Source organism: Oryctolagus cuniculus, chromosome 16 (assembly GCF_051225735.1).
Source record: "Oryctolagus cuniculus isolate XC-2025 breed Fujian yellow rabbit chromosome 16, ASM5122573v1, whole genome shotgun sequence".
In the NCBI taxonomy this organism is placed as follows: domain Eukaryota; kingdom Metazoa; phylum Chordata; class Mammalia; order Lagomorpha; family Leporidae; genus Oryctolagus; species Oryctolagus cuniculus.
Window position 1 is genome coordinate 82,996,427 of NC_142882.1, and position 24,029 is coordinate 83,020,455.

The 24,029-nt window shown below is 38.9% G+C and overlaps 2 protein-coding genes across 8 annotated transcripts in view; both read right to left on the reverse strand.

Moving 5' to 3' along the window:
* Positions 1-24,029, reverse strand: part of ZNF804B (zinc finger protein 804B) — a 530,395-nt gene that overhangs the window by 300,502 nt on the left and 205,864 nt on the right. The window lies entirely within an intron of this gene.
* LOC149121849 (uncharacterized) overlaps positions 1-24,029 on the reverse strand; it is a 282,117-nt gene that overhangs the window by 92,581 nt on the left and 165,507 nt on the right. The gene's annotated exons all lie outside the window — the stretch shown is intronic.

Genomic DNA, 24,029 nt, shown 5'->3' on the forward strand with positions numbered 1-24,029 from the left:
CCTATTGCTCAGAGAAAGTTACCACTTTTTACTAGGATTAAAGCTGAATATATACGAAATGAATAAACCTGATCCTAGTGCTGAAAATGTCCGTGCTTTTCTCAACTCCCTCCACGAGCCCCTATATTTACGTTAATACCTTATATAGAGCAGTTGGCACATGTCTGAATTCTCATGTTCAAAATGAGCCAATGCTTATTTCTGATTGCTCTTGTTAGCACGTTTTTGGGAGTTCCACGGTAAATTGTGTAGCAATAACTGGAAAAGGAGAGCAACTCTGCCATATATTTGCTGCAAGTAGAAACAGCTCCTTTTGGATCACTGACGTTTCCTCATGCAGGCCGAGCGGATAATATTAAATTATGCAGGCCAAGTAGATAATAAATAAGGTAATACACGTATTTCCTTTCATGGGTTCTGAATTTATTCCTTTATTTCCTAGTACTATTTTTTTTCTCATCAAAGGTCAACCTACTCTCACTTTGCAAAACCCTGAGCTGATCCTCAAAGATTTCTGGTTCTAATTTTCTGAACTCCAACAATCTCATAACACAATGGCAATTGAAATAAGCGTTAGAATAATGAGTAAACAAATTTATGCTATGAAGATTGCTGTTTCTCTTATACCTCCCTAATGCTTAAAAATGTTTTTAGGAAAAGAAAAATATTTTCTTTATTGTGAAAGTACAGTGATTAAGTACTGCATATTATATTAGAAAAAGCAGATACAATGAGTAATAAAAATCTAAATATCTGTAATCCAGTATTTTACAAGTAGATTAGCTATTTACTTATGTTGTTCTTTCAATGAATTACACAGCCTTCAAGGCAGCACTGACAACAAAATTTTTAAAGATTATCTTTATTTTTACAATAAAAGATAAAAAGTATAAATTTTAGTTTATCACTAGGATAATCCCTCACAAGTTCCCATAAATGCCAAAAAGCATTATTATGGTTATTATAACCATCTCAAGCGTTCAGATTCTGATTTAAAATAGATTGATTCAGGTAAAATTCTGAAAGTAACCTACCAAGATTCTGTGCTTCAATCCCTGGAAATGTGAATGTGATAAGATAGCACATCTTGATTATGCTGCTTCATGTGGAAAATGGGATTTTACAGAATAATTAAAATTACTGATCAGTTGACTCTGAGTTGAAGAAAAGAGGGATTTTCCAAGTGGACCTAATCTAATCACAGAAGCCATTGAAAACTGACATACTGTTCAGTTTGTTTGGAAGCAGAGTTTTTCCCAAAGCCTCTATATTAGAGCCAATCCTGGGGGCACGTGTTTGGCCCAGCACTTAAGATCCATACTGGGGCGTCTGAGTTTGAGTCCTGGCTCCACTCTCCATTCCAGCTTCCTGCTAGCGTGCACTCTGGCTCCACTCTCCATTCCAGCTTCCTGCTAGCGTGCACTCTGGGTGGCGGTGGGGGACTATTCAAGTACTTTGGTCCCTGCCACTCAGACTGGAGACTCAGAATCAGTTAATTCCAGGCTCCTGACTTTGTCATGATCCTCCCCCGGCTACTGTAGCTATTTGGGATATAAGTCAGCAGACAGACGATTCTCTTCACCTTTCAAGTAAATATTTTAAAAATCAGAAAAAATATAGATTTTATACATTCTCACCCCTATCTGACCTCCCCAAATAAAGAGTGTAGCTGGGTTGATATCTTGTCAGGGTCTAAGGAGAGAACCCAGTTGAAACCACACTAATTTCTGATTTATAAGATAATAACTTGGTAGGTTTTTTACTGACACATAAAATTATACATATAAATGGGTACCACTTGACATTTAGATTCATGGAGGGAAGAGCAGGGAAAGGGTGATTAATGGGTGCTAAGTTGTATTTAGACAAGAGTAAGAAAGTAATATATATTTTTCTAAAACACATATAATCTAGAAGAAACTATTTCAAATGTTTTCACCATAAAGCAATGGTAAGTGTTTGTGAGGACAGGTATGTTCACTATGACACAGATAAGAGGCAGATGAGGGTCATGTCAAGCCACTGCATGTGTGGAAACTTGTTAAGAGATCCAAGGACAATAATACAGATGTGTAGGCTGCTCTCTCCTTAGTCTTAGGTGTAAGGAGAGAGAGGAGGGAGGACTTGATGGGGAGAATTATGAATACTGCAAACATCAAAATGGGAAAAAATCAATTCTGATTTTCACAAGAGGATTTTTAAGCAATATTATGTGTTCAAAACCAAACGTGTGGAAAAGACATTGAGGATTATCTGGCTCTTTTGTACCATTCAACATTATCAATGGCTATGTTCATGTTGGACTTTTCCCCATACTGTCCATCTTCAGGCATAACCCTGAGCCTGGAGTCAAAATGAAGGAGAAGCTGATACTGAGGAAATATCAAAACAGTCAAGGTTTTATGATATAGGAAGATTGTAGGAAAATGTGGCAATGTAGAGAACTAAAGGCAGAGACACAGATTACAAGTATTCTCTTCTTCCTCATTATAAAAACATCATTTGAAAGCATTCTCTGTGTTCTGCTCTGTGTTTCAGGCCACATGCATAGTGGCCGTATCATTCATGAGCCTTGGTAGTATGGAATGTAGGAGCTAAAGGCCCTGGCATTTGCCCTCCTTGACCCACCCGTGGTTTTAGGGTGGTAGGCACAGTCCCTGGACCCTCAGAGCCTGACTGAGAAGATTGCCCTGGAGGCTACCGGGGCAAGGCCAAGCTGGCAATCCCTGGCAGACGGGGACTCACGGAGGTGTCCCCCAAGACCTCTGTGTCAGCTCTGGGATGTCCGAGAGGTCTCTGAAGTCTTGCAATGGTGTGTACAGTACACGCACCCACATCCCGGGGGCCTCCATTCAAATCATAGGCATGCATTTATGAGGACAACTTTCTGACAGATGGAAATTGAGATCTTGAGGTGTCAAACACCCAAAAAGGTAATATAAGGACCAAAATGGCTCTGGCTTCTGGGCTCTGATTAAAATGACAACAAAAACCAAATCAGTATTAAACAAGTTTTTTTAAAAAAATTAATTTCTCTGTATGTCAAAGTAGTGGAATGAATTTTCAACCCCAGTGTTCTTAGGCAGGTTGTTGACATAACAGATTTGCATTTGATTATTATTACTTCTGACTAAATAACAAGAAGCAAAAAATGTTTGAAAGGACTAAAGAATTTCTTCTCATAGCAAATACTTCTCATAGCAATGGCTTATTTTAGGCAGAGGTATTTTATAGGCCTCAAAAACTAAGTATTAATACACATTTAGATATATTTATAAATGAGTGGAAAAGATGAACAATGGATATATGATAAAACTGATAAGGTAAAAGTGCTAATGGCAGAATTTAGATTATGGGTCTTGAAGTTATACTTTTTGTCTATTTTAATAAAATAATGCTTACATCCAAAGATTGATATTAAGATTAAATGAGATATTCTTTATGAAGAATTTTAAATAGTAGATACATATGTATATACAGTAATATATATAATATACATACAAATAAAAAACTAAATTTGGAAAATGATGCAACTAGGCAACAATGGAGGATCATGTTTCAACAAGACACTCGAACAAGATTCAAGGTTATCTTTCAACAAAACATCCTTGTCATACACTTGCCAAATGAAAAGAAGGTTATGAAATACACGAGCTTATAACACATAATACCATCTAACATGGTTACAATACCAGAGAGGTGCATATTTGAATAATACCAGCTATCGCAAAACCAATATAGATAACTTACTCTTTTTATTAATTTTTCACATTCCTATTATGAAATTGTCACCTTGACAGACAAAATATAGAACTAAAAGGGAGACTGAAAGATAGTAGGAATAATGCCAAGCTTCCTGTGTGATCATCCACCAGAAGGAAGAAGGGAAGATAAGCAAAAAAGAAAGAACATGAGATGGTTACTTTTGTTATTATTATTTTTTAAAGATATATTTATTTATTTGATGGAAGATTTAAAGAGAGGCAGAGGCAGAGAGGGAGAGAAAGGTCTTCCATCCGCTGGTTCATTCCCCAGATAGCTGCACCAGCTGGAGCCGAGCAGCCAGGAGCTTCTTCTGGCTCTCCAGATGGGTGCAGGGGCCCAAGCACTTAGGCCATCTTCCACTGCTTTCCCAGGCCATGACAGAGAGCTGGATTGGAAGTGGAGCAGCTGAGACTAAACTGATGCCCATATAGGATGCCAGCAATGCAGGCTGCGGCTTTACCTGCTATGCCACAGCACCAGCTCTGAGATGGTTGTGTTTAAATTTCCTGGTGCTGGCCTTGATTGGAGTCCAATCTGAAAATATCCATGAGGCCAGGTCTACTTGGTTTTTACAATGCTTTATGACAGTGCTACTTTGTCTTCTCCCCACAAAAGAGCAAAATGCAAGGTCATCACTAAACAGAAAACAGTCACACAAGGCATCTGAATATGTCTGTGGGCATATTTTTAAATACCATGGGACAGGGCCAGCATCGTGGCTTAGTGGATAAAACCACTGCCTGCAACACTAGCATCCAACATGGGCACCAGTACCCATCGCAGCTACTCTACTTCTGATCCAGCTCCCTGCTAATGAGCCTAAGAAAAGCAGCAGAGGATGGCCCAAGTACTTAAGCCCCTGCAACCCATGTGGGAGACCTGGAAGGAACTCCTGGATTCTGACTTTGGCCTGGCTCAGACCCAGCCATGGTGGCCAACAGGGGAGTGAACCAGTGGATGGAAGATATCTCTCTCTCCCTCCCTCTCTCTAAACTCTGATTTTCAAATAATTAAGTGTAGGGTTATCCTTATGATCATTAAGTAAACTGAAAGTAGACCTCTGTAAAAATTCAGAGTGGGAATGGCAGAGGGAGGAGGTAGGGTTGGAGTGTTGGTGGAAGGGAAAGAAGTATCACTATATTCCTAAAACTGTATATTTGAAATACATGAAACTTATACAACTTAAATAAGATTTAAAAAGAAAAAATAAAAGGACCACCAAAAAATGGAAACAATGGAAAAAATTAAAAAGCTGGGAAAATAAATGTCTTAAAAAAATTCATGGGAGAAGTAGGATTGCTTTACTTACTCTTCTGACATGGCCACTCTAAGCCTGAGTATAGTACAGCTAGCTTAGATTACTCCTTGAGATGAATTCAAGTTTAATTTGGGAAGAATTTTTGGTAGTTCTGTGTCATTCACGGAAGGGCCCTTGAATCCTGAACCTCGAATTAGCTACTGTACTCAAAGGAATGATGGCTGGGGTTCATTTACGCTTGATATGAAACAAATAAAATTTCATCGATTAGCTATTGCAATGGTTACCAACAGTAAAGATATAACAATATCAAAACTAGTTGAAAGCATAATTAACTCAGAATATCTGAGGGTGGAACCTGGATGTCAGTACTGCATAAGAACCCCACAGGCTGGGGCCAGCACTGTGGTGAAGTAGTTTAAACCTCCGCCTGTGCCACAGGCATCCATATGGAGACCAGTTAAGAGTCCTGGCTACTGCACTTTCAATCCAGCTCTCTGCTAATGGCCTGGGAAAACACAGGTGAGTGGCCCACGTGCTTTGGCCCATGAACCCACATGGGAGACCCAGAGGAAGCTCCTGAATCCTGGTTCCTGGTTTCTGATAGGCCCAGTTCCAGCCATTGTGGACATCTGGGGAGTGAACCAGCAGATGGAAGATTTCTCTCTGTCTCTCCCTCTATCTGTATGCAACTCTGCTTCTCAAATAAATAAATAAATCTTTAAAAAGTAAAAAGAAATAGTTCCATAGGGTATTTCAAAGTAACTTACTGTTAGAATCCACTAATTTAATGGGAAGCTTGGTAATGGGTACATAGAAAGCAAGCAATATAAATCCTTTTTTGCACAAATTAGTTTTGAAAGGTTTCTTCTGTCTTTCCCAAGTTTGCTTTAGTTTTAATTTTATATCATGATTCTTCCTTTTTATAGAGGTAACCTTCATCTTACGTCTTGCCTGTTTTCTGTCACTTAAAAAAAAAATCACGTTTTCAGTGAGATTTAATCAATCAACTTCTGAAATCTCCACATCCTTTTGTTATTATTTTTCAAGAATACTGGAAGTGGTAATAGAATAATGCCTTGTATTAGACATAATTCCTCTCAAAAGATTAGCTATGCACTATCTACCCTTTTGTCTGATCTATGCTCCTTTTGTTATGCTATGAAGCTTTGTTATAACCATTGTGATAATTAAGCACTGATGCTGTGCACACATCAGCGGACGCATAATGCTCTTTGCTATTGACAATGGTGTAGAAACCATATACTCCCATAGGAAGCGTCATTATATGCAAAAGAGAGCAGCTAATCTCTCTCTTGTTGACAAAAATTCAGACAATGACTGAATACTGAATCTCTGAATTCAGAACAGAAAATATAAAGCTGTGATCCACCCTTATGATATTTTTACTTCACAGCTCAATTTTTGTTTGAATACATACTCTTCTCATATAGATAGTGTTTCTGCCTTTCCTTTTTTTATTTATGATAAGAAGTTTTTTAATGTGTCCCATCTCTTTAGGCTACAAATTTTGTTTGATATACTAATAAAAATGTGTTCTAATAGTAGACGTTAAGAATGAAAAGAAGGACTAATTATTTTCTACAAAGCCAGCCTATTAATGTTTATCACATGCCTATCAATGAGCATGCAGAAACGTGTTAGGCTTTTAAGCCACACAAAGGGACACAGTTGATTTATTCTGAAGGCTCGGTGTCCTGTATGGAATATAAATTTTAGACATCAAAGTTCTCCTCAGATTAACTTAATAGTATAAATTCTATGTAAGTCAATCTCTAGCAAGTACCCTTTGAAGGAGGGAGGCCACGTGGCTATTCTGATCAGAGCAAACTTGCTGTTTTGATAAAGGGAGTTGGATAAGACAGAATATGTCACACAACTATAACTGTAACTGTAACAGCTGAGGGACAAGTAAGCAACCAACTGTATGGAAAAATCAGGGATAAAGCAGAATATACAACAGATTTATATGATAGATGGTTTTGAATAACAGACTCTAAGGAAAGAGATGATTCAAGTTGTCTTATGGAATTTCATTGTTATTTCTAAAACTCTATTACTTGGAAATGTGATGCTAGTCTGGGACTAGGTTTGCAATAGAAGATACTTAAATATCTAGAAATAGACCAATTAGGGTAAATGCAATCGTATGTCTCAGGTGAGTCAACATGAATGCCAGAGAAGTGACATCAAGTAAAAGAAAACCAGGCAGGGGTGGGGGTCACACAAAGGAAAGCATTGATGACATCAGCAACAAGAAAAAGTCTGTGACAGCTGAGGAGGTCATGAAATGTCCTGCAATCCGTCAGTGTCCCAGGATCCTTGCTGTTTAACTATGCTAGACCCAAAGTTCATTTGTGTGTTAGGTAGAGCAAAATTTTCAGCATTTGTTTTGGCAGTAAGTATGGCGCACACTTTGTTCTCTGGAAAACAAAACAACTAGAACAACAAATACAACACAGTGAAAGCAAAAAGCTGATGAGTGCCTTCCAAGAGTGCTCCATCTCTGGGGAAAAACAACAACAGCGCAACACAGAAAGCTGGTCATTTCTGGTAATGTGGGGACAAAATAAACAATGACTAAAACTAAGATGATTCTTTTATCAACAGTCGCTAACTCCTTTGCTCTGAAGACACTGGCAGTACACAATAAATGAACGAGCTATGAAAAACGGTAAATGAAATTGTTGGAAAACAAGTATTGCTAGAAAAGAACTCGAAAAAAAAAGCAGAAGGAATTTAGACAGCCAGGCAGTCTGTCTTGGCTCTATGCCTTTGAATATTATTTTAATGTCTTTTATAACCATCAAAGCCTTTATGTTTGCCAGAGTTTGCATACCCTGTGCTAGCATTTTACAAATGGAGGGTTCGTCCATACAAATGAATGACTGAAAATCCTATTTCTACTTATGTGGGAATATGTGAGAGACAAGATGCATCAGTTTGAAAGAATTACTTGGACATACTGGTTTCTTAGAAGAAACAATATCCTCCCATAATGGCACTGTCTACATCCGAATTTACTTTTGCTTCCATTCCATTACTCTTGGCAAGTATGAAACATGTTCATCAATGAACAAAGGCTGATAGATCACTCACAGTAGATAGACTTTTTTTTTCCTCCAAAGGGTTTGTGGTTCCTGTAATGGTTGAAATCTAGAATCTCTGTCACTTGCCCTATATTTGAGGCTGATTTATGTCTTTCCATTTAAAGAGGAATTAAGATTTTTGAAGTCTTAATTTTTGTTCTTACTCCCTTTTCCTATATGGGCTCTTGCTAAGCCAAAAACCTACAGGTAATTACCATATACATGAACCTAGTATGGAAGAGCTTGTGGTCTATGTTGTGAATGGAGGCCTTGTTCACCAGGGGAAGTCAAGAGACTTCCCTACCACCACGCTGCACACCCTTTATACTGGGGCCTTCTGTCTGAAGCAGGCAGCTGTCTCCTACTTGTCCTCAGACACTAACTAGTGGAGTCCATGGAAAAATGAGTTTGATACAGATAGTGCCCTGAATTTTACATAATATTAATTTGTATTTTCAAAACTTAATATTCATTTTGCAATTATATCTGTCCTATACTTCAGTTCTTTAAATGTCCTTCATAAATGAGAGAGATGGTGGTTTTCTTTTATTGCTAAACAAATACAAGTGTTTAATGGTCTTATATGCTGATATAAAAATCCAATTTCCAATAATTTTTGGAAATGCATTGGTCCAGTAATCTGAATACTTACAAACCACTATTATAGACCATTGGACTTCTGAAATAGACATTCAAAGATCCTAAAGAACAAAAAGAAATTTTTATCTTAAATCTTTAACTCTGGATACACACCTTGATAGTCAAGTGTGAACTGTGAGTCAAAGTGGAGCTTCCTTGATTAATCCACAATCATTTAAACATCAGCTTAAGTTCAAGGCGCACCACTGTCCTCAACGTAACCTTCTAATGAGAAAAATGGATACGCAACAATGAGCAAACGCAGTAAAGCTTTTTTAAATGATGTAATTTGAAGGATGTTAAAAATAACTTAGGTACTAAAAGTTTTATTGATGAATTTGATGCACTTCTAAGTTATGAAACAATAATATACAGAAAGTATACACATAGTTCACTTATAAAATGGTGTCTTGATAAGCATAGCTGATGAAATTTCAATCTGAGTTCTAAGTGAGCTCTTAGGTACAGCATTTTGCAAGCTAAAGAGAATACGGTAAGTCATCCATTTCTTTAGATTTGGAGGAATCAGCTATGAAGGAGCTGACTTCTTCGTACAGCATGTGGAGAGGGAGGACTCCTGTCCAGCGAGGTGCTCTGCTGGCTGCATGACCCTGCGTGTCAAGGTGCATGAATGCAGAGTGCAAACGCAGAGCCTTGAGTGGAGTGGAAAGGACAGCGCTGCTTCAAGAGCCAGGCTCACTACTGGGGAGGCACTGCCAGGACTTGGCTCCTGGACTTCAGGAGACTGGAAAAGCACCTTGTGTTACAGTAATTCTGATGATCTCTTCCAGAGCTCCACTCTTTTCAGCATCTCCTCCTCCTCCACCTCCTCCTCCTCCTCCTCCACCACCACTACCACCACTACCTCCCTCTCTCCCTCTCTCTCGACCCAGGAAAGTTGATTCCTCCATCAACATCAAGCTGGTGCTCCTTACTTCTTCACCTTTCTAGAAAGCTGGGTATTCAACTCCTTCTCTACTCTGGCATTCTCTCAACGTAACTCAGCCTTTCATACGTCTTTTCAACAGCACTGAGCTTGGCAATGTGCGGGCTCTGTTCTGCCTGTGAAGTTATTTTGGCAGCTGCTTTTCACATCTGCTGTGAGGTCAACCACAGAAGATTGAACAGATCCTAATTTAAAAAAGAGCCCCACCAAGAAGCCTTTTCCAGGTGGACACACCAGTTTCTCCCTCTGGTGACTCTGGAAACCGAGTTGTGCACTCAGGACATTGGGCAGCAGCTCCACAGCCACAGCGCAGCTTCCCAGGAATCAGCTCCACAGATCACAGCCTGTCTGGGGCACTGCAGCCATCCACAGGGCTTGGACCAGTAACTGTGGGGCCAGCAGACATTAACAGAACCTGCCGAACATTCCGGCATTCTACCTGGAACCCAAATGCCAATGGTAATCCCGAATTGGCCAGTCACATTGCTGAGAGGGAGAATTCAATATGCTTACTCCATTACTATCTAATAATCATTTTATTTACCTCCTTATTACTGCTTGTGCATCAGTACAAATAAAAAAAAAAAGAGTCAAACACATCAATCTGGAAAGAGAAAAATGAGGAGCCTGATAAAGGAAAATACTGCCTACTGCTTATGACTCAATGCAAAGTATCACAGAGAAGTTACCTTTTGCTTGCGTCAGTGAGTTCCAGAGGGCTGACTTGGAAGACAGTAGGCCAATGCAATTTTTGCATTAATGCTACCTATTGTTTTGTACACTACTTGTGTCTGCACCACTCATAAAGTCACAGAAAACAGTTACTCCCATGTCTGACACAAATACAGGGGGAAGATTAAAGTGAAAGTCCACTTACAGAGAATGAGTGTGTTTCTGATAACTAATAATCAAAAAATAATTATACAATCTAGTTAGTGCTGCCTCAGATCTGAAAATAGACTGAGCTGCTCCATCAGAAACAAAAGACCAAAAGCCGAAAACAATCATGCCTACACTGCCCTTTAAAATAAATAACATCTGAAATACAAAGTGGCAGACTCCTCCTTTTAGAAAAATGTTTGCCTTGTTCATAAATAAGCCACATAGAATTTATTTATTTTTAGATGAAACTCTTATGGACTTCTACAAATTTGAGCACAGAGTTTCCAAATAATTCATAAAAAAACACATGAACCTATCTGTGTGATGGAGTGGAGGCTTCCCAGTGAAGTAGTAGAACAACGGATGGAGGGATGGAAGCCACACCAAGTTATGCTTCACCTCACTTGAGAGTTAGAGGATCTTGGTAAGTGACCTGCCTTTAGAGTTCTCATTCGGAAAATTCAGGTAGTAAGATCTTCTCTACAGGATTTTTATGAGAATCAAAAAGCTATTGTGTGTGTAATCCAGAATTTAAAATTAGAATTTTCACTGAAGTGTCATGTTTGTTGGATAGGGCATAACAATGTAAGATGCAAGAATAAACAATATATGGACAAACTAGATGACTGAGAATCAGTTTCAGAAACTTTTCAGGAATCCCTGAGCCAAAGAGAGATCAAGATAAAATGATGTTCAATAGGAGTATAACACAAACCATACATGTAGCTTTAAATGTTCTAGTAGTCACATTAAGAATAGCAAAAGTAAAATTGTGAAAAGTAATTTTAATATATTTTATCAAACTCAATACAGGTCATATATAAATGTGATACTTGCATTATTTTGTTCATACTGTCTTTTAAATCTGGTGTATGTATGGATTAACAGCACATCTCACTGCACAGCATATTTCAAGAGCTTCCTACCACCATACAGCTAAAGGCTGCAGAATGGTAGAACCTAAGCACAGCGCAGCATCTAACACAATGGTTCTTGGGGTGCGATTTCTGTTACAAATACAAAATCCCAGGTACCATCCCAGATCTGTGGAATTGCAGACTGGCAGTAGAGCCTAGGATTGTGTGTTTCCATGAGCTCTCCAGATGATGATGATGTCCACTTAAGTTTGAGGCACTCATGTCTATAACTGCATAATTCTAATGGGCATACACACATCACATAAGGATCTGATTCAGTAGGCTCCACGTAGGACATGATCTCTAGCAAGCTTCCAGCAACAGGGATGATATTGGACCAGACCACACTGGGAGCACCAAAGGGATGCCATCCCTTGGGTTGAGAACCAAGATCAAGAATATGAGAGTGGGTAGGTAGAATAAAGAGGATGTTTAGCAAGAAAGCTGTCTTATCCCATCTCCCAAGGGAAAACAGGCTGCTGCTTCTTTCACCTAAAGAACAGTCAGGAGAGACTTCACAGGACTCGAATGTTTCTCCCAGAGTTTGGAGGACTCTGATCTGAAGTTGGGTTTTTGCCTTCAGTCTATGCGAAGTAGGAGTGATGGTGGTGAATCTCTCTGGCAAAGGAGTTATGTTTCGGTACACATGTCCTCCTACAGTAGATGTTAGGGGCTGAACTGTATTCCTCCAAATTCTTAAGTTGAAGTCCTAACCTCAAGGGCCCCAGAGTCTGCCTGTATTTGAAGATGGAGCCCAAAGAAACAATTAATGGCATGGCTTACGGGAGAACTCTAATCTGAGATGACCAGTGTCCTTATAAACAGAAGAGACTGGGACACAGACAACACAGACGTAGGGGATCATGTCAGGACACAGCAGGGATGCAGCTATCTGCAAGTAAAGAGAGGGGCAGCAGAGAAACTAACGCTCTCAACATCTTGATCCTGGAGCATCAGTCTTAAGAACCAGGAAAAGAATAAATGCCTGTTGTTCAGGCCAACCAGTTGGTGCTGCTTTGTTTGCATGTCCCAAGACACCTAATATATCATGCTTTGGGTATGCAAATGTGAATTTTATAAGAGAAGCAAGCACTACTTCAAAATATTTTAAGCTCCAACATGAAAAGTACAAGAGGATTTCACAGCCAGAGCCTGGAAAGCGGCAGGCAGGTGCTGGGTGAGCAAGCAATGAAGAGATAGATCCAGCCTAGGGCTTGCAATTGCAGCTGGAAGCCCCGCAGGGAGCCTCTGACAAGGCCACATGGCAAGACAATATGTGAGACAGAACCACAGAGAACATTTTAAATACTTCAAAGATTTTATGTTTGATTTACAGCTGATGCATTCTTCCATATCCATATTTTAAATATATGTATGTATATTAATATTTGTATTTTCTATTTTCTATATGTTTCATAGACCAAGAGCATTCAACTAACAAACAGCCCCAAGGAGCGGGTGTTTTGCACTGTGGCTAATCACTGAATAGAACATCCACGTCCTCCATCATAGTTGCTGGATTGGAGTCCTGACTTAGCTTCCCGTTCCAGCTTCCTGCTAATGTGCACCCTGGGAGGCAGCAGATGACGGCTCACGAATTTGGCTTCCTGCCATCCATAGACGAGAGCTGGACTGAGTTTCTTGCTTCCAGCTTTATGGATCTTCGGGAGTGAACTAGCAATTGGGATCTCTGTCTTTCTGTTTCCCTGCCTTTCAAATAAATATATAAACAAATGAAAATTTTAAAATAATAGAAACAGGGACTGGCACTGTGGCGTAGAAGGTAAAGCCATCACCCGCAGTGCTGGCATCCCATATGGGTGCCAGTTCAAGTCCTGGCTGCTCCACTTCTGATTCATCTCTCTGCTGTGGCCTGGGAAAGCCATAGAGTGGTCTAAGTCCTTGGGCCCCTGCACCCACGTGGGAAACCTGGAAGCTGCTCCTGGCTTCAGATCAGCACAGCTCCAGCCATTGCAGCCAATTGGGTACTGAACCAGCTCTCTGCCTCTCCTACTCTCTCTGTTTAACTCTGACTTCCAAGTAAATAAATAAATCTTAAAAAACAAAAACAAAACAGACCTGATCCCTTTCTTCACTCTCTGCAGTTGGCATACAGAGAGAAGGTGAAGGACAGAGAAGGCCAGTGTGCCTTCTCCACTCTGGGGAGCCTTACACAAGGGGGGAATGCAACACAGTTATCATTTGATTTCAGATGATCATCAGGAATTAGAGATTCAGTCTTCAGCTTTGTACTATGCTATGACTTAAAATAAAGTCAAGGCCTTCTTTCTAACAAAGTGCAAGGAATTCATAAACTGTCCACTCTTTTCTTATGGGAACATATGGGCACCCAGGAAATGAAAGTTGTGTCAAGGTCATGATGACATTTTATGAGAGCTCATTATTGAACAGAGACTAGGTGTTGCATAAGATGCCATTTGCACCAGGTTCCCATATTCTCTCTTCAAATAAGAAAAATGCTAGCTAGAAAACAAACCACTGATCATTAAGTCAATTATCACTGAAGGTGGACCCTAGACATAACACTGAACTTTATCATGGTCTCATGCATGGTCAACAAAATACCCTTTTTCTCCCAACATCAAGAGAGTAGGTCTCTACAGTGCGGAAGTCTGTGCCAATAATTCACTTTGAAGTCTCCTGCTAATAACGTATCTGCATTCTGTAGCTTTGAGTCAATAATATTTTGTTTTTAAAATGGTTCCATTTAAAAGTGCTCTACAAGAGAACACTATCTACTGGGAGAGTAAAAAGCACAATTAAATAGGTTTCTGGGTTTTATTGGCAGATTTCAGTCTTTGATCAAAACACATAAACCTGGTTAAAAAGCACACACACACACACACACAAAACAAGGTTTGCAAGTAAATATAACTGTACTGACCTATTTTCCAACATATTTCTTGTGACCTCTAGTTCCTGTTATTCTATGCCTTACAAGTTCTGAAAGCCAGTCTGGTGTTTTCTGTCATTTACTAAACCTTACTCACAAGAGAAGGTAGCTATACGTTAAAGGACATGATAGACTGTAAAATGTGCAGAAAAAATCATCCATATTATTTTAATGAGGATTTAAAATTGACAACATGTGAAAAGCAATTCAACAGGAATAAAGAGTGGCAGAATTTTCATGAGCATGAAGACATTAAAATAGTGACAGTTATTTCAATATTCAATCAATTTTCATTAATAGTATCTTACTGAAAGATGTATATTTATCAGGCACCTTCTTTGAAAGATACAGATATTTCCCTCCTAGAAGCGAGGAATCAAGAACAGTAATAGTCTGAAATTCCATACTACAGCCTGGTGAATAAAAAAGCTGTAGAAATTTAATCTGCAGGTCTAAATATCAGCCGAAACACCACATTCATTCAAGTATTTCTCCTTTTCTCAACACATCTTTCATATTTAAAGTCAGATACCCTACTAGTGAAGATGATCACAAAAACCTTAGAGTTCTGACCTTTTATCGGACTCGGCAATCCTCAAGCAGTGTTGAATTGTCAATCCTGATGCAGTATTTTTAAAACAACAATTGTCTCAAAATTCTGATAATTCTAATTATATTCCCTTTTCGATCAATTCCATTTTCTGTTTCTCAAAGGATGTTACATTTTCTGATTGGGTATGTATTTAATAATAACTGACAATGAACAGTTTTTTTGTTTTTTGTTTTTAATCGCCCTATTCCACCAACATTCACTAAGAGCCTGTGCTATGCCTGGTAGACCCCATGCTGGAGCCTGGGGGCGTGGCAGGGGGATGAATCAATGAAACACAGCTTCCAACTGTGGAAAACACATGATTTAGGAGAGTACTGTAACATGCAGACACATGACTTATAATGAAACCAGTTACATCTTTCTACCAAGAAAAGAATAGTAGATTATTTGAGACAGAGGTTGGAACTATTGACAATGCCTGGAGAAACTCAGAACAGTTTTGCATTTCCCATTTTATACTATGGGAAATGGCTCAGTGCAGACAGACTGCTACATGGGAGCACACCTGTGGTGTGAAAGTCATTGAAAGATAGAAATCCAATACCCGGCCAGCGCCGCAGCTCACTAGGCTAATCCTCCGCCTTGCAGTGCCGGCACACCGGGTTCTCGTCCCAGTCGGGGCACCGGATTCTGTCCCGGTTGCCCCTCTTCCAGGCCAGCTCTCTGCTGTGGCCAGGGAGTGCAGTGGAGGATGGCCCAAGGACTTGGGTCCTGCACCCCATGGGAGACCAGGAAAAGTACCTGGCTCCTGCCATCGGATCAGCACAGCGCTCTGGCCACGGCGGCCATTGGAGGGTGAACCAACGGCAAAAAAGGAAGACCCTTCTCTCTTTCTCTCTCACTGTCCACTCTGCCTGTCAAAAAAAAAAAAAAAAAAAAAAAAAGAAAGAAAGAAAGAAAAAGAAATCCAATACCCAATGCAATTTCCATTTCTACTGAAGCTTTAGGATTGGGGTGACTTACACAGTGCTAGACCTGTAATAGTTTCTCAATAAATACTCAATGACTGAATGTTTCCAAGGAAGTAGGATTAGGGAATGCCAATGCCTCATCTTGTTTTTACATCTGGATATGTCATATATCAAATGTGACCTCTTTTTGAAAAACCTGTAGCTCTAAACCTAGAGCTCTGGTGAACCAAGAAAGTGGCAAATGACAAACCAAGCGAGAGAATGAAAGAGATTCTCCTTACTCTCTTCCATTGTAAGTTCTCAGAACATGCCCTCACTGCAGGGAACCCAACCACACCTCCAGACAAGGCGCAATCCTGCCAGGAAAATGTCTGGTGCAAAACGGCTTTAGTTTCAAGAATAATAAAGGAGATTTTGTTTAAAATCATACATCCAATTTAAGTCCAAAAATGTGATGGTGGAATACAAGTAGAAGAGGTTTGCAACAGTGAGAATAACTATGCCAGTCAAGCCAATAAAGCAATTTTATCCTAGGTTGCAGCTATGTGACTAACATAGCGATGAAATTCCTCTCCGTGTCTCAGAACACTGTGTAGAACACAAATTTCAGAAATTACAGGCTACTGCTTCATTTTCAGAGAATTACTGTTTTGGAAACTGGGGGTGTGTGGTGCAAGCATGGCTTCTTTAGTACATCCTACAAACACCAAGAGTCACAGGATGAGCCCACCTCTATCAGAGTGTGAGGTGTGATGACCTTTATCTACACATTTCTTCATCAAGAGCGATCTTACCAAGTTTTGTCTTATCACCTGGCAAAGTACCTTTGACATATAAAAAGCATTTAGTAGGGGCCAGCACTGTGGCATAACAGGGAAAACCACCGCCAGTGGTGCCAGTGTCCTATATGGTTACTAGTTCCAGGCCTGCCTGCTCCACTTCCAATCCAGTTCCCTGTTAATGAGCCTGGCAAAGCCGTAAACATGACCCAAGTCCTTGGTCTCCTGCACCCACATGGGAAACCCAGAAGAAGCTGCTGGCTTCTGACTAAATGATGACTTAAATATTGTGAGATAAGCGATATTTCAACTTCAGTCTTCAATCTGAAGGTCAAAATAGAAAGCTACACACATGGTATAGTGCAGTAGTTAGCAAACTTCTGCTGTAAAGAACTAGGCAAATATTTTAAGTTTTTATGGCCAAACAATTACTGTGTGCAACCACTCAACTCTGCCATTGTACTGGAAAAGCAGCCATAAACAATAAGAAATAAATGTGCATGGGGGAGTTATTTATTTAAATGGGCAGTGAGCAGGATTTGGCCTGTGGTCTGTAATTTCCAAACCTGCCATCATGTCTTCAAGATAAAGGTAAGAAACAAAGTTTTAAATAATTATTTATCAGAAAAGTCTGCTCTGATTTTGCAAAAAGAAAAATCAACATTAGGCCTATAAAATGAGAAAAGGGACATTTGGAATAGCTAGTTTGCTTAAGATAAAATGTTTGGAATATGGTCTTTATTTCCCTGTGTATTTGACCTAGAGAATTAGGTTAAAAACATCATTCTGCAACATACCACTGAATCAAGTTACCTAAATATCTATTTTCACTAGAGACAGCACAGGCTTTGTACTATTCCTGTTTTTGGAAGAAAAGAGTACAAGGGAGGAAAGGAAAAAGAGAGGGAAAGAGTGAGGGAGGAAGAGACTTTTCAAGTGCTCCTTCTTCATATTTTTATATCTGCACTCAAGTGCATTTGCATGTAGAGATTCACATTTTTTGCAAATAATTCTATTTTATGTTCTATTACAATGCTAAAGCCAAACAATTTTACAACCCTAATATTTATGCAATTTATATAGCAAGTTGCTATCTTGCTTCAAAAATTGCAAGAAAATAACCACTGCTATGATATAAAACACAGCTTTGGAAAAAAAAAACCTCTTCTAAGAAACTTGTATAAGCAAATGATTTTAACTAATAAATGCAAAGTGTGTCAGGTGCAAAGTACTGACTGCAAAAATTTATTTGTTGCTTTGGCTATATAAACATAATGAGTTTGACTCCCAGGCACCACAATTTAATGTTAGAAGTAAACAGCTTGTTCTCCTTTCCTGTTTTTCTAGATTTAACTGGGGATAGAAGAAAAAATGTCATTCTAATGACAGTAATTGTTGCCTAATGGCAGGCATGCTGTCGAATTAGCCTAAGTGTCCGTTTAAAAGCAAACTTCTACGTGGTTTGCAAAACTATTAAGGCTATTAGTTGAAACATGGAATGGATTTATTTTGCTCATTGTATTAACCTCATCTTGCATACTCATCAGTTCCTTACGTAAGGCAAAGTCAATACACCTTGATGTTTTATAGAACTGAATCGAGCATCAAGCCATTCCCTTTCAGAAGCTGCACACTGCCCTAATGAGGGGGTGACTTCATTGCCGGAATCGCCATGACTGATAACCAAATGAAATCTCAGTAAGAGAGTTCTCGTGGAAAATGAATTTTATGTGACCATTTGTCAAATATGATTAGTAGCAAATAAGCTTTACTTGATAGGGTTATAGGTTCTTTGATCCATAAAACCAAAAAACAACCACTTTTTATCCTAGTTAGAAAAAAAACTTAAAAAATTGTGTAAAACATAAAATGTCTATTTAATAACAAATACATAGAGAAAAATATTTCTATCCTTGAAAAGTTTGTACACTCAGAAATAAAATCTAACCCATGCAATATGGATTGACGATGTGCACAGTATATCATCAACCACCCTTTCATCAGAGATGGGAAAAAATTTAATCCTCATCAGGCCAGTCCTAATGCTATAATTAATTTGGGGCAGCACCATTTTCTATTAGGAAAAAAAATCCTCATAATTTTAAAACAAATAATGCATTCATCTTATTCTTTGACAAATTTATCCTTTCATAGCCAGCTCATTTATCCAGTCCAGGATCCCTGCTCCAGACTGCCTGTTCAAGGCACTTAGCCTAAGAGTATAAACAAAACTGACACGAAGCCACAACACATTCAAGTACCTAAACATGTGAAAGCGGACAGACAGAGCAGGGTAAGAGGAGAGCAAAGTGTTGCGAATGCTGTTCTGAGTCCTGCGGCCTGCAGGAAGGGGCCAGCACCGTGGCACAGCAGCTTTAGCTGTGGCCTGAAAGCCTGGCATCCACACCACAGCACCAGTTTGAGTCCAGGCTGCTCTGCTTCCAACCCAGCTCTCTGCTAATGAGCCTGGGAAAGCCTGGGAAAATGGCCCCAGGACTTGCAGCCTTGTTACCCACGTGGGAGACCCAGATAGTGTCCTGGTCTCCTAGCTTCTGCCTGGCCCAGTTCTAGATATGGAATGAACCAGTGGATGGAAGATCTCTGCTGCCCCCGCTCCTGCCCCTGCCTCTCTCACTCTGTGTTTCAAATAAATAAATCAATCTTTTAAGAGTAACTAAATAAAGAAGGATAACTTCAGAAAAAAAAAGTGTTTTCTGTACCCTGGAAGATAAAATGCATGTGAAATTCCAAAGCTTCACTACCACTGTTGTTTAAAAAGGACAAGCCATTTGTACATTTCCAACATAATGGAAGGTTCCCCATGTTAAAAGAAAAAACTGGAACCAGTCACATGTAACACAGTTTACTTGAGCGCAAAAAAAGGTTCTAGAACCAAGAAACATCCCAAAACAAAGATGCATGAATGTGTTATATTCACCATCAGAGAAAAGGAAGTGACTCACTTAAATAACCCAACAGGCGGCAGTCAGCATTTCGCTTAGAAAGACCTGGTCTAACCAGCTGTCAGCCTGTAACTCATCTGTTGTGATTGGCTGAGACTCAGTTGCATGGTCACAGATGCATCTTCTCAGGTTAGGTTGCAATTCATTGACATACAAAACCACAGTACTACAGTAAGGTTCAGCGGGCACAGAATGCTTCAGCCTGAACCATCCCTGAGGTTGTTCCAGACCCAATCCATTTTGGCTCAACACTAACAACTTACTCCACTGGCTTATTTCATTAGGATGATTAATATTTAACACCATTTTTGGTAAATATTACAGTAGAAAAATTTAACATTTACTTTTTTTATTATTCAATTTTAAGCATGTCTAGAAAACCTGTCACAATGAATCTTTTTTGGAAAGGTTAGCATAACATCACATAATGTGATGTAAAAATGAATCTAATAGTCATTGAGACTACCTTAAACTTCAGTTAGAGTTAAGATTATCCCCTCAGCATGATTTTATGAGCACAAGAAAGAAAATAAATTCATCTTGGTCTCACTTATTCTACCTTTGGATTCCAATGTCAACACATATGTTAGAACACAGCATCTAACACAGAGAGGCCAAGCAATCACTCTTGTATATCAATTAACATTTACTGGGAGTGTACATGAGAATTTCCATGTATTTTTATATGATGGTTAGCTTAACATAAAACCTACAGAACTGATTTCGAGAAGGGAGGCCTGACATAACATTATGGCCTTGATGTAGAGTTCCAATAGTTTATAGTACAGATAAATGTTAGTCATTTTAACCCTTTATTTTGCCTTCTCTCTTCCCCACCTCCAAAAATGTTGCATAAACATTAACATTATAAAATATATTTAATAAATTCATGCATGACATTATTTCATGTATATTTACACATACATATTACACTATCACTATATTATAATATTGAGAAGAAACCCTTAAAAACAGTGGAGATATGAGGGTTGTTGAATTGCTGTCTCTGGGAGTTGGACTATGGAAAAATTCTGAAAACCTCTGTTTCTCTGGAAGGGCCTATGAATTACAGAGATATTAGAACTCCATAATTCCCACTCAACGGAAGCAAACACCTAGATTAAAATAACTTAATTCAATCAAAATGATTTAAACTCAGGAATTCTTTGTCTCCAAAGTTCGTGATCTTAACCACCAAGGTTGGTCTTCATTCAGGATTATGCACCTTTTCAGGATGTTTGGGAATGGTGCAATGATCCTCAAGGTTGGCTTTCTCCACCCATCCTGCAGAGTATTATTTAAAGATAAATGGCACACTACTGGACACCCAAATAATCCCAATAAACAGCATTCTCATTTCAGCATAAGAATAAAAATAATAACAGTGATTAACAAACGGCCTGTAAGTACGAACTTCTGGAACTGAGCAATGTTGTTAGAGTTCAGTTTTCATGACTGACGTTTCTTTCACATGCTCCATAATCCACATTGACAGAAGCAGACGGGCCATCTGCTTCCACGTTTCCCATCTCTTTATAGCTCAGACACACATGTGATAGCCAAATGAAGAGAGGAAAAATGGCAATCCTTGTGTGCGGTCTGCCACCCCTTACTGCCTCCTTTTCAAGGTTAAACTTTCTTGTGATGAGGAGTCAACCTTCTAAGAGCAGAAAATAAACTTTATCCATACTTCCACTCTATGTGTGGACTCGCACAGATTGAAACAGGGCTATTTTTACATAACAGGATTGAGAAACTGCATTAATTCTGGCTTAAAAAGCAGATAGAGAAGCAATAGACAGAATCTCCTCTAACTGTAATGTCTCTAAGTCCTCTTAACATGTGGTTTCAGTCCATTACAATATAGGAAAATGTTCTAAATGTAAGGCAACAAGGCCAAGGTGAAATTTTTGAAGATAGTAAGATGGAGTACAGGTGGAATGAGGACACAGTCTTACCAAGAAATCACTTCTACTGGATCTTTTATTTTTACCCATTAACGCACAAGGTTTCAACTGTCTAAATTCCATATTGGGGTATTAGGACAAGACTCTATCCAGGTACTGACACTCTATATGTTACAAATCTTCATATTCATTAAAATCAATTTCTCAGGAAAAAACCTCGCCCAAATTTCACTCCAAACTGTAGTAAATACTTGGGGAAATCACAGGCTATACTCTTTAGGAATCTTTGTATAATCTTTTAATAACCTGTATGCAGTTTTCTTGTATCTATGGAGCTCAGCCTGCGTCAAATTTCAAATAAGCTTCAGAAAGTCCACTGCTCACGTAAGAGCACAGAACACAAAGATGAGGTCACAACACCAGCTATGTTAATATTAGACCTGTTGTCTTATGAAGGCCTCCCTGTTTCTGTTTTTGTCAGTGGTTAAAAAATTCATATAACATAAAACTTATCATTTAACCTTTTTAGAATATACAATTCAGTGGTATGAAGTACAATCCTCACTACTGTTCATCTTCTGAACATTTTTATCACTTAAATTTGAAATTATATACTCATAAAATAAAACTGCATCCTCACTCTAAGTTCTGGCATCCTCTATTGCGCTTCCTGTGCTAGGAATTTGGCTCTTCCGTGTACTCATTAAAGAGGAATCCCACGATATGTCTTATTTCACTAGAATATTCCCGGGTTCATCTATGTGGTATTACAGATCAGAATTTCATTTCAATCTAAGATTTCACTGCATATGTATACTACATTTTGTTTAGTCATTTATTTACTCATCTGTTAGAGAACGCTGGAGCAATTTCCATGTGTGAGTTACGATGAGAAGTGGAGCTCTGAAAAGCGCTGCATAAAAGTCTCTTCAAGTTCCTGCTTTCAATGCTTTGGAGTGGAAGTGGAATTGCAGGATGATATGGTAATTCCGGGCTTTAATTTTTTTAAAGGAACTGTCACACTCTTTGCCACAGCAGCTGCACCATCTTACGTTCCCATCAATACTGCACAAGGATTGCGATTTTTCCACATGTTCATAAACACTTGTTTTTTCTGCTTTTTTTTAAATAACTCATCCTAATAGATGTGAGGTGGTGCTTCATTGTGGTTTTAATTTGTATTTCCCTAATTATTAGTGATCCTGATCATCTTTTACTGTGCTTGGGCATTTGTTTTCTTTAAATAAAAGTATATTCAAGTCCATTACCGTTTTCAAGTGAGTTTGTTTTTCATTTCAAGTTTTAGGATTTTTCACATATTTTGATACATAGATAGATACATAAAGATACATATTAGTCACACATATCAGATATATGATTTGCGAAACACATTTTTGAATACACTATCTCTTCATTAAATGATCTGGGTATTTTTATTGAAAGGCATTTGACTATACATGTATTTATTTTTCGCTCTCTGTTCTAGTACATTGGGTCTGTATGTCTTCTTTTTTTTTTTTTTTTTTTTTGACAGGCAGAGTGGACAGTGAGAGAGAGAGACAGAGAGAAAGGTCTTCCTTTTGCCGTTGGTTCACCCTCCAATGGCCGCCACGGCTGGTGCGCTACGGCCCGCGCACCGCGCTGATCCAAAGCCAGGAGCCAAGTGCTTCTCCTGGTCTCCCATGGGGTGCAGGGCCCAAGCACTTGGGCCATCCTCCACTGCACTCCCTGGCCACAGCAGAGAGCTGACCTGGAAGAGGGGCAACTGGGACAGAATCCAGCGCCCCGACTGGTACTAGAACCCAGTGTGCCGGCGCCACAAGGTGGAGGATTAACTTAATGAGCCGCGGCGGCGGCCTGTGTCTTTATGTCAGTACCACACTAAATTATTATACCTTCCAAATTAGTTTTGAAATTAAGAAGTGTGAGTTCTCCAACTTAGTTCTTTAAATATTGGGAATATATGCGGGAGGGATGGTAAGGTGGGAAGAGTTTCTATGCTTCTAAATTTGTATATATGAAACACATGAAATTTATATTTCTTAAATTTTAAAAAATTAAAAAATTGTTTCTGCTGTTGAAGATCTTCAAGATTCCATATGAATTTTAAGAATTATTTTCTACTCCTTAAAATACATTTATTTGGGTTTTGATTGCACCACATCTGTGGATCACTTTGCATGCTATTGAAATCTTAAGTCTCCCAATGTATACCAGACAATAGCTGTGTAGTTTAGCTGTATTCATGTAATTGTTAGATGGATCCCATCATGGTAAGCATCCAGTTTTTTGTTGTTTTCTCTGTTGGACATTATAAAAATGACCATATAAATGGTTGTACCTGGTGAGCACATATGTTGTATTAGGAGTGCAGAAATTTCTGTTACAGAGAAAACTGCTAAGCTAATGTTCAGATGGAATGACT